This window comes from Aquarana catesbeiana, linkage group LG03 (assembly GCF_042186555.1).
Source record: "Aquarana catesbeiana isolate 2022-GZ linkage group LG03, ASM4218655v1, whole genome shotgun sequence".
In the NCBI taxonomy this organism is placed as follows: domain Eukaryota; kingdom Metazoa; phylum Chordata; class Amphibia; order Anura; family Ranidae; genus Aquarana; species Aquarana catesbeiana.
This window is the reverse complement of record NC_133326.1, coordinates 309,755,621-309,767,715: the sequence shown is the minus strand read 5'-3', so window position 1 is coordinate 309,767,715 and position 12,095 is coordinate 309,755,621.

Sequence of the window (12,095 nt, the reverse complement as noted above, 5' to 3'; positions counted from 1 at the left end):
TACCTGTAGGAGGTACAAGATGGAGCACACAAGCAAACTAAACTGGAGCCTTTCCCTGCAGTGCCCTCTAGTGGCAGAAATGTTATTTTACAATACGTAATATGTCTATGACATGGTATTCAAACATAAAGTCTGAAATTATTGCAAGTTCTCTCAGTTGAAGACAAGCAAATCTAGGCATACAATTCAAGTAACACTGTTACTCCTGAATGCCGTTCTCAAACAAGAGGAGCATACATATTCCACACTTTTTTTTTTTTTTTTTTCCCCAATTTTTCTGGAAAAAAAAACCCGAAGTTACTTACTGGTAACGTTCTTTCCCGGAGTCTTTCAGGACAGCCACCTGAGAGACCTTGGCTCCTCCCCTCTGTTGGAAACACCTGCGCCAGCTTATATAAATTTCCTCCTCCCCTGCTGGCTCCTCAGTTCTTTAAAGAGCACCTCCAGTCCGCTGGGGAGACACAAGAACATATGATAAACATAATTCAATATATCACATTTCCTGTTAGGAAATCTCTATGTCTTAATGCACAATTGGGTGGGTACCCAGCTTTACTGAAAGACTCCAGGAAAGAACGTTACCAGTAACTAACTTTGTTTTTCCCCTAATCGTCTTTCAGGACAGCTGAGAGGATAAACGAGCACTTACCCCTAGGGCGGGACCACGGCTTGTAAGACCTTGCGTCCAAAGGTCTGATCTTTAGCCGCCCAAAGATCCACTCTATAGTGTTTTACAAAGGTGGCAAAGCTGGACCAGGTTGCCTCTTTACAAATCTGTTCCAGCGTTGCTCCAGCTCTCTCTGCTTGCGACGCTGCCATTGCGCTTGTGGAGTGTGCCCTGATACCCCCTGGGACCTGCATACCTCCTAACCTATAAGCCTGTTCAATGACTTCAAAGGTCAAATGGATGATTTTACAGCACATATCCCGACATGTTTCGGAAATCGGTATGTATTATTCCATCATCAAGGGATTTACAGTTTTGTTTTGCTATGTCCTAATTTCTATGGACCTTCTATGTAAGTACAACTGCCCAAATATTCCAAAAGAGTTTTGAAGTAATCAATATTTTGTAGTAGCCTCATATAGTATGCTGCTATTTTACTATTTGGTAAAAATTCTGGGCGATGAGGAGAGGCCGAAGGGTAGAGCCTGAAATTGAAAGTGCCTGATTCCTTCTTCCGTCTCTATTGCTAATCTTAGGAATTTCTGACACTCCTGGTGTATCGGGATGAGAAGGTATGCATCCTTTAGGTCTATGGAAACCATATAACAGTTTGGGGGCAATAGTGCCCTTACTGAATATATGGAATCCATTCTGAACCTTTTGTAGGTTACAGACAAGTTTAGAGGTTTGAGATTGAGGATTGGTCTGACCTTTCCTGAAGGTTTCTGCACCCCGAACATGTGGGAGTAGAAACCCTGCCCTCTCTCTTCTTTTGGTACCTTGATGATCACCCTTTGCTCCTTGAGTTCCTTTAAGGATCTCATTAACCCTCTGGCCTTCTTGTTTTTTGGGAGTTTGGTGATGTATAACCTGTTTGGGGGTGACCTTGAGAACTCTAGACGATAACCTTCCTTTATTGTTCTCAGAATAAATTGGTTGGAAGATATCTCTTCCCATTGCGGGAGGAAGGCCCCCAGTCTTCCTCCCACTGTGACTACCTTGTCATTTTTTGTGGGTCTGCTCAGGAGGACGAAAAATCGCTCCTCCCTTGCCCCAAAGCACCCCCCATGTTGAGGGCATGATGCCTGGTATGGATCAGAAGGGGAGTGCCCCCTTTGCTGACCTGCCGGGCTGCATGTTCAGATTAAGGGTCTGGTATGGATATATATTCTTCTTTTTTTTTTTTTGGTTGATGGTATTCTTTTCACAAGTCTCATGTATATCAGGCAGGTGTGACTTTTGAGGGTTTATATTGAAGTCTATGGCCCTTTAGTGGCATGAAAGTTAGATCAAAGCAGTGTAGGATCTACTTTAAGTCGCACAGATATGAACAGTAGTCGTTCAGAAACCTGGGGTGCTATTTGTCATGCAACTTTGGGGTCCAAAGATGCATGACAAGTTGCACAGGTGTGAATAGGGCCCTATTCAAAGTGTAATGTATCACAATATATTTATCACATAATGTATCATCTGAATTGAAAGCAATTAATATCAAATATTTTTGCACACTAACATACAGTATAGAAACAATCACCCCCCCCCCCCCCCCTTTAAAATTACATTTTGTTGCTTTGCAGCCTCACATGAAGACACAGTTTTTGTTTTATCCAGCTTTATTTACTCAATGCGACTTATATTTTTCACTTGGATATTATAACACCAACATGTCAGAAAAAAACAAAACGAATCACTGAGTTGGAAAAAGGATCACCCACTTATGTCAGTATTTTATTGAACCACCTTTTGCTTTAATTCCAGCCTTTACTCTGTTGGGATATGTCTCTACTAAGTTTGCACATCTAGACTTTGCAATAATTGTCCCACTTTTCTTTGCTGATCTGCTTAAGTTCAGTTAAATTTGATGGTGACCGTTTGTGAACTGCACTCTTCAAGTCATTCCACAGATTTTCAATGGGGGTTTAAGTTGGGGGTTTAAGTTTGGGCTTCAACTAGACCATGCTAGAACATTCACCTCTTTCTCCTTCAACCACTCTGTGGTCATTTTTGCTGTATACTTTGAGTCATTGTCATATTGGAAGATAAACCTTCTTCCCATTGACAACTTTCTGGCAGAGGGCAGCAGATTTTCCTCAAGAATTGGACAGTATTATGGTCTATACATTTTTCCTTCTATCCTGACGAGTGCTCTAGTCCCTGCTGCAGAGAAACACCCCCATAACACAATAATACCACCTCCATGCTTTACCTTAGGATTGGTGGTATTTGGATGGTGAGCTGTATTGGATCTCCTCCAGACATATAGTTTGGTGTTGAGGCCAAATACTGTATATTCAATTTTAGTCTCCTCTCATCAAAACATCTTTTTCCATGTGGTCTCAGAATCTTCAAGGTGCGTTTTGGCAAAGCTCAGTCATGACTGCATGTGGCCTTTCTTGAGGTCTTGCAACACTCCTATAAAAGCCACATTTGTGGAGAATTTGTGATATTGTTGTCACATCCACACAATGACCACTCTGCTTCAGAGTTGCTATAGGCCTCTTGGGTAGCCTCTCTGATTAGTTTACTCCTGGCTCTTTCATGCAGTTTGGAGCGACATCCTGATTCAGGGAGGGTCTGTGTTGTACCAAATACCTTCCACTTCTTAATATAAGATTTCACTGTGCTTCTAGACATTGATAAAGCCTTTGAATTTTTTTTGCATCCATCTCCTGACTTGTGCCTGTCCACAACTTTATCCCAAAGATCTTTTGACAGTGCCTTGCCACCCATAGTTGATTGTTTGCTTCAGTTGCACTTCCAGGGGCTGAAATGCTCCAGGAAAGCTGTTTTCATGCTGAGCTAATAAAAATGACCACCGCTGATCACAGTTGAAAGTCAAATGGCTTTGTGTGCCATTGAGAAGGTACACCTGATTGAGCGTACAAGTTATTTTTAGGAGGAAGGTGATCCTTTTTTCATCTCAGTGATTCTGTTTTTGATTTTATTTTCTGACTTGGTGATATATTTTACTTGAATGTTATAAGTAAATATATGAGTAAATACAGCTGGATAAAACAAAAAAAGACGATCTTCATTTCAGGCTGCAAAGCAGCAAAATGTGATTATTTTATTTTCTATACCCACTGTATATTGCAGTGTGTCCTTAAAAATGTCCAGACCAGGGGTGGGAAACCTTTTGAGCATAGTGTGCCAAAAAATATCAAAGAAATTGAGAGCTCCGTGTTTCATTAAAAAAAAGTCAACTTCACATTCTCAATTGCCAAAAGGAATTTTTATAAAGTAAACTACTTGAAAAATGGTAAGAAATGAACATTGAGCTTGCAAAGATCAATGGTAAGTGGGTAAAGTAAATGGTAGCTTCCCTTGCTCCAGAAGACGTATGCTGCAAGGTACGTATGGTAAGGTTGAAATGAATATGCCAGCCAAAGTCTTCTGCAAAATATACAGTTGGGAAAAAAAACATTGGGTAATAGCTGTCATCATAATAAAGTTCTCTCCGCTCAGGCCCAATCCCTGCACCTTCACACCTCAGGTCACCCCCATCCCCATACCTTCACACCTCAGATGACCCTAATTCCTACTCTTTCACAGGTCCAAATACCCCAATCCCTACACCTTCACACCCCAATCCCTACACCTTCACACCCCAGATCAGCCCCAGTTACTGCACCTTCACACCCCAGATCAGCCCTAATTCCTATACCTTCACATCCCAGTTCATTCCAATTCCTTTACCTTCATATGTCCGATCATTCCCAATTTTTTTCACATTTCAGATCAGGTCCAATTCCTCCACCTTCACACCTCAGCTCAGCCCCAGTTCTTCCACATTTACATTGCAGATCCGCCTAATTCCTCAATCTTCACACTTCAGATCATCCCAATCCTTGCACCTTCATATCCCAAAACTTAAAACCTCAGACCAGTGCACAATTCCTGCACCTTCACATTTCAGCTCATCCCCAATTCCTCCACCTTTACACCTCAGATCAGTCCCAACTTTTGCACTTTCACACCTCAGATCACTGTACATCTGCCCCATGACTACCCTCCTGCTCATCTGCCCCACCAGTGTACTCTTCTCATCTGCGCCAGCAACACTGTATTCCTTTAATCATCTGCCTCACCGCTTTACGACCCTTTCTTGTTTTCCCCACCACTGTACTGCTGTCCCCTCCTCTTCTGCTCTACTACTCTTTTGCCCCACTGCTGTGCTCTCCTGCTCAGCTGTCACACCCATCTGCTCCACTACTGTATGCCCCACTGCTTTACCCCATTTCTCTTCTGCCCCACCACTTCAACCCCCTTCTCATATGCCCCACTGCAGTACCGTCTTTCTTTTTTGCCCCACTGCTGCACCCCTGCACATCTGCCCTATCACTTCACCCCATTTCTCATCTGCTCCACTGTTGTATCTCCTTTCTTGTTTGCCTCACAGCTGTACCCCCTTCTCATCTGTCCCACTGCCTTTACCTTCTGATCTTATGTCCCACCTGCACATCTGTTGCTGACACGGTACCCCCTGTTTATCTGCCCCACCACTGTACCCCACTTCTCATCTGTACTGAGCACTGTACTTCCTCTTATCTGCCCACACCTCTGTATTGCATTTATCATCTTTACCTACCACTGTAGTTCTTCATATGCCCACACCGCTATAGCCCACTTCTCATCTATACCTGGCATTGTACCTCTTGCTCATCTACCCACACTGCTGTACCTGGCACTGCACCTCCCGCTCACTTGTGCCTCACTGTGGCTCTGGCTCACTTGTACCTTGTACTGTACCTCCCGCTCCTCTGTACTTGACACTGTGCCTCCTGCACATTTGTTATTGACACTGTACTCTGCTGCATATGGTTTCCAGTACTTCCTGCCAGGATTTCACATGGCTGTGCGTGCCCTGGTTAAGGGGACAACAGCTGGATGTCTGTAGCAGTGATAAAGGGAAAAAATAAAATAAATTACGGGTGCTGTGCTAGGTCAGCGGAACTGTCCTTAGTTCCAGAAGTCCAAGCGTGCTACTGAAAAAGGCAGCTCGTGCAGTGTCTTGCATGTGTGTCGGGGGTCGCCAACACCTGCTCCAAACAATCAAACTCTTCAATGATAATGTTTTGTCCATGTCCAGATGAAACAGTTTAGATATTCAGATCCTTTGCCAATTTTAATGCATATGACATGCCCCCCACTGTAGAAATGCACTCACCTTCCAGAGTTGACCTGAAATACCTTGAACATGTAAAAATAGGTGCATGTAGTTTCCTGGGTTCCTATGAACCACACTTATCCCTGTGGATAGTTCCCACATTCCACATGAGAAACGTAGGAAAAATACTTCCATAAAGGTCACAGCACCCTCAATAAGAAATTCAACATTTCTCATAAGCACGGAGAGAAAAAGAGCCACATAGGGTAAACCGTACAACCAGATTTATTCAAAAGATTTAAATCCATTTACATGGAATACATTTTGCAGTTCTTGCACCAGAAAGTAAAAGAGTGCAATTGCACAGATCAAACAGTGCTGCAGTGATAATAGCTAGGTTGCAGAGCCAGACCCATTCTCTCCATGCAGAAGAATCTCGGCTTCTTAACCTGTAACCACTGCCCAGGCTTGAACACCTAGGAGAGTGTGTAATACAGCAGAAATCCAATGTGTAGTGCTGGTCCCTGCCTTACTGGTTAAGGCATACCTTCAACAGAGGCAAGAGGATCAGTGGTGCACACACATCTTAAAAACCCTCTCATAGTGTACTGTTGACAAAGTAACCATTTTGCCCTCTATTGTGTAAAATCCCTGTAAGGAAGATCAAGAGGCTCAGATAGCACAGAGAAGGGAACTAATACGGTATAGTTAACTCTTGAGAGTATGTTCACTGGGTAGCAATCTGCCCATACCTTCATATTATAAAAAAAAACTTTAGGTCTATAAAAGCCACATTTGTGGAGAATTTGTGATATTGTGATATTATGTGATGTCCTTATAAGGTGATAAGAATACTTTTAAAAAATATATTTTTTAATTATTTTTATCAATTTACAAAATGCAAAGTGAGCGAAAAGAAGAAAAATCTACATCAAATCAATATTTGGTGTGTCTACCCTTTGTCTTTAAACCAGCATCAATGCTTACACTTGTATGCTTTATACACTTGCAAAAACTAAGGTATTTAGTAGGATTAGAGTCAGGTGAAATGGTTAAGCAAATATACCAAGCAGTTGCTAATGATCGTCAATTTCACATGTAGGTTGAAACACAGTCATTAACTGAAACAAACAGCTGTGTGGGAGGCTTAAAATTGGGTGAGGAACAGCCAAACTCTGCTAAGGTGAGGTTGTGGAAGACCGTTTCATGTCACATGTCATACATCATAGCAAGACACAAGGTAGTTGTACTGCATCAGCAAGATCTCTCCCAGACAAAGATTTCAAAGTAGACTGGAGTTTCAAGATGTGATGTTCAAGCTCTTTTGAAGAAGCACAAAGACAGGCAATGTTATGGACTGTAGCTGCAGTGATCGGCCAAGTAACTTAATACAGCAGATGAAATATACCATGCTTACTTCCCTTCAACATTGGAAGATGTCCAGCAGTGCCATTACCACAGAACTGAGTGGGACTCAGGTACACCCATCTACTGTCCAGAGCAGTCTGGCCAGAAGTGGTCTACATGGAAGAATTGTGGCCAAAAAGCCATACCTCCAAGTGGATACAATGCAACGTGACTTAACTATGCACAAAACATAGGAACTGGGGTGCAGAAAAATGGCAGCAGGTGCTCTGGACCGTTGAGTCAAATATTTAAATATTTGGCTGTAGCAGGAGACAGTTTCTTCACCGAAGGGCTGGAGAATGGTATAATAATGAGTGTCTGCAGGCAACAGTGAAGCATGGTGGAGGTTCCTTGCAAGTTTGGGGCTGCATTCCTGCAAATGAAGTTGGGGATTAGGTCCGGTTCAATGGTGTCCTTAATGCTGAGAAAGACAGGTAGATACATATTTATCATGCCATGCCATTAGGGATATGTATGAATGGCTCCAAATTTATTCTGCAGCAGGACAACGACCCCAAACATACAGCAAATGTCATGAAAGCGTTTAACCCCCCCAAAAAAAGATCCTGTTCCCTTAAAGTGTGTTCCCTTAAAGTGTGTTATACAGCACTTGTGCTGTGTAATTTGGCCCCTGTAACACCTGAAATACCTTGCTGATCCTGCCTGGCTATACCCTTCCCCCTGTACGCTGACTCCGATATATCAGGGCTTCTGAGCCCTGACACCGTTGCCAGCGTACGTGCCTCCATCAGCCACAGCCCTGCTCTCCTGTGTCTCCTCTGTCCTCACCCCCTCTCCCTGTCTGCACGTACCAGTGCCCCCCCCTCCGCTGATATCATATCTGCAGCTAAATCCTCCCATCCTTTCTGTAGTATAATAAGTGTCCCTGTGCCTGTGTAATGTAAAAAGTCTGCCGATCTGTACCTATACGACCGCGGCTCCCAGCGCTGACTGTCAGCTCTCTCTCCTGTCTCTTCTCCCTCTCCTCCCAAGCTAATGTCAGCAGGAGGGCTCGGTCCTGCCCGCTGGAACTGTGAGCCGAGAGAGGAGAGAGCTGACAAGTCAGCTGAGCGCCTGGAGCTGAGTTTTTATAGGTACAATCCAGCAAATATTTTACAATACACACGCACAGGGACACTTATGGTACAGAGGGGATGGGAGGATTTGAAAGAAGTGGGTTAACCACTTTAAGAACTGTCTTTGGCGTGAAGAACAGGGAGTCCTGCAAGTGATGGATTGGCCCCCGCAGAGTTCTAATATCAACATCATCGAGTCTGCCTGGGCTTACATGAAGAGACAGGAGGATGATTGTAATTACCTACCTTTTTTTTCCCCATGGTGCAGTGTGTGTGTGTGTGTGTGTGTGTGTGTGTGTGTGTGTGTGTAAGCCAAGGAGTTTGGTAGCACTTTGGTTTAAATGACTATCCATCGTGCATTTAAGTTTGGGCTTTCTGATCTACAGTACCGTTACTCAGAAAATAATATAAAATGCTTAACTGGTCTATGAATGTACTGTAATACTGTATGTGTATTAGTAAGCACTCCACTAGATATGTATATTTCCAGTTATTTTTAGGCACATTATCCTTATGTTTGTTCAGTGCTGACATTTTTTTAAAGCCCCAATTATACTTAAAGAATAAATAAAAATCTTTTCTCTTCTCTTACATTCATATGTCAAGTGATGAAAATGTCAAATGAACTGTATTTCTTACAGTACACAGTAGAAAATAATTCTATAATGTATATATCATTTCTTCATTTAAAATAATCAATTTTTTTTTTTGTTTTGCAGCCTAAAATGAAGACAGACACAGTTTTTGTTTTATTCAGCTGTATTCTGTCAGTGCAACTTATAACATCCAAGTGCAGGATTTAACACCAACATGTCAGAATTGTTTTTAAAAAAATTTGAAAACAGAATCACTGAGTTGGAAAAAGGATCACCCCCTCCTAAAAATGACTTGTAAACTCAAACAGGTGTAGCTAATCACCTTCTCAATGGCACGCAAAGGGGGATGATTCTTTTCTATACCCACTGTATAAGTGTGTGTGTACTGTATGTGTATATTTAACCATTTCAGCCCCGGAAGGATTTGCCTCCTTAATGACCAGGCCATATTTTGTGATATAGCACTGCTTCAATGTAACTTACAATTGCACGGTCATGCGACATTGTACCCAAACAAAATTGACGTCCTTTTTTTCCCCACAAATAGAGCTTTCTTTTGGTGGTATCTTATCACCTCTGTGTTTTTTAGTTTTTGCGCTATAAACAAAAAAGCGACAATTCTGAAAAAAAAAACAATTTTTTTAGTTTTTGCTATAACAAATATCCCAAATAAAAAAAAAAAAAATTATTGTAAATTTGGTTAAAAAAATTGCAATAAGCGTATATAGATTGGTTTGCGCAAAAGTTATAGCGTCTACAAAACAGAGGATAGATTTATGGCATTTTAATATATATATATAAATTTTTTTACTAGTACCGGCTGTGATCAGCGATTTTTATCGGGACTGCGACATTGAAGTGGACAGATCAGACACTTTTGACACATTTTTGGGACTATTGACATTTATACAGCGATCAGAGTTATAAAAATGCACTGATTACTGTGTAACTGTCACTGGTAGGGAAGAGGTTAACGCTAGGGGGTGATCAAGGGGTTAAATGTGTTCCCTCATTGTGTTTCTTACTGTATGGGGATGTGACTGACTAGAGAAGCCAGATCGTTGTTCCTAGCTAGTAGGAACAGACAAATGCCCGTTCTGTCCCTCGTACCCGCAATTGCGTGTGGTCAGCGGTCATCGCAACAGCCGGCTACGTGCATCGGCTCATCCGCCGTGCGCGTGCCTGCTCTAGATGTTTAAAGGGCCAATGTACAGCTACAACGTTTTGCAGGAGAGAGCCGACCTGCTGCAGTAGAATGGCGGCAGGTGGTCGGCTAGTGGATAACATAGACTTGTGCAAAGCATCTCAGCTAGTGGTAAATATGAATTATAATTTAATGAAAATATGAATATGAATTAATCTTTTAAACAATTCCTGCCTGGCCTATAGCAAAATGATGGCCGGGTGGTGGTTCAGTTATCCTGACTGGGCGCCATATGACGTCCAGCAGGATAAGCCACAATCGGTGGTGTGCTGTGTCAGTCCAATCTCGGTAAAGCGCCTCCGATGGAGGCTCTTTACCACGTGATCAGCTGTGTCCAATCACAGCTGATCACAGTGTAAACAGGAAGAGGCTTTTTTTGGCTTTTCCTCACTCACGTCCGACAGACGCGAGTAGAGGAGAGCCGATCTCCTCCTCTAACAGGGGAGTCTGTGCTGATTGTGCCCCCCCTACGGATGCCCGCCCAGGACCATCAGGGATGCCCACAAAGGACGCCCTAGACCACCAAGAATACGCCAATCAGTGCCCAGGCAGATGCCAATCAGTGCCCATCAATGCCTGCCAGTGCCCTCAGTGATGCCTATCAGTGCCACCCATAAGTACTCATCAGTGCAGCCTTTTAGTGCCCACCAGTGCCACCTATCAATGCCCATTGCCAGTGCCCATCAGTACCACCTCTTCAGTGCCACTTCATCGGTGCTGCCTTATCAGTGCCCATCAGTGAAGGAGAAAACGTACTTATTTTCAAAATTTTATAACAGAAACAAAGAAAAACTTTTTTTTTTTTTTTAAAATTTGTTTTTTTATTTTATTTGTTTAGCAGAAAAAAAAAATGCAGAGGTGATCAAATACCACCAAAAGAAAGCACTATTTGTGAGAACAAAATGATAAAAAATGTGTTTGGGTACAGTGTAGCATGACCACGCAATTGATATTTAAAAAGTGACAACGCTGAAAATTGGCTTGGGCAGGAAAGTGCCCAGTATTGAAGTGGTTAAGGGCAAAATGATGACATTTGTATCTTTTTCATTTTATAAAGAAATGTTTGTAAAGTATTGAATTGAGGAATGGGGTTGAAAGAGAAAACAAAGCAGAGGCCTCTCCAATAGGGTCCTGCCTCTTTCACAAAAATACAGGGACTATTGCGGTACCATAAGAAAAGAAATTTGTATATAAAAATATGAGTTTATTTCAAAATTAATAATAAAAAAAGTCCTACAAAGGACATATATTGTACATAGTCATGATTACACATACACAAACAATGATAATTGTTTACAACATTGTTGATACTAAATTAATATAGCTAGTGCCCATATAGAGACATGGACAGAGGTTCTATAGTGTGATACTTGCAGACGTGACCTCTACGGTTTCGCGGTCACAGCCGCTTCTTCAGGAGGCGTCTGATAGTATGTGGTCTATAAGGACGAAAGACAATACAGTATCAACATGACAAGCAAAATACATATATAATTGTCACATGGTGCATGGATGAAATTGGAGAATATAACTAGGATATTAACATTTAAAATTGCACTCACCAAACTATAACCCTGCAGGGTTATAGTGTTTGGTGAGTGCAATTTTAAATGTTAATATCCTAGTTATATTCTCCAATTTCATCCATGCACCATGTGACAATTATATATGTATTTTGCTTGTCATGTTGATACTGTATTGTCTTTCGTCCTTATAGACCACATACTATCAGACGCCTCCTGAAGAAGCGGCTGTGACCGCGAAACCGTAGAGGTCACGTCTGCAAGTATCACACTATAGAACCTCTGTCCATGTCTCTATATGGGCACTAGCTATATTAATTTAGTATCAACAATGTTGTAAACAATTATCATTGTTTGTGTATGTGTAATCATGACTATGTACAATATATGTCCTTTGTAGGACTTTTTTTATTATTAATTTTGAAATAAACTCATATTTTTATATACAAATTTCTTTTCTTATGGTACCGCAATAGTCCCTGTATTTTTGTGAAAGAGGCAGGACCCTATTGGAG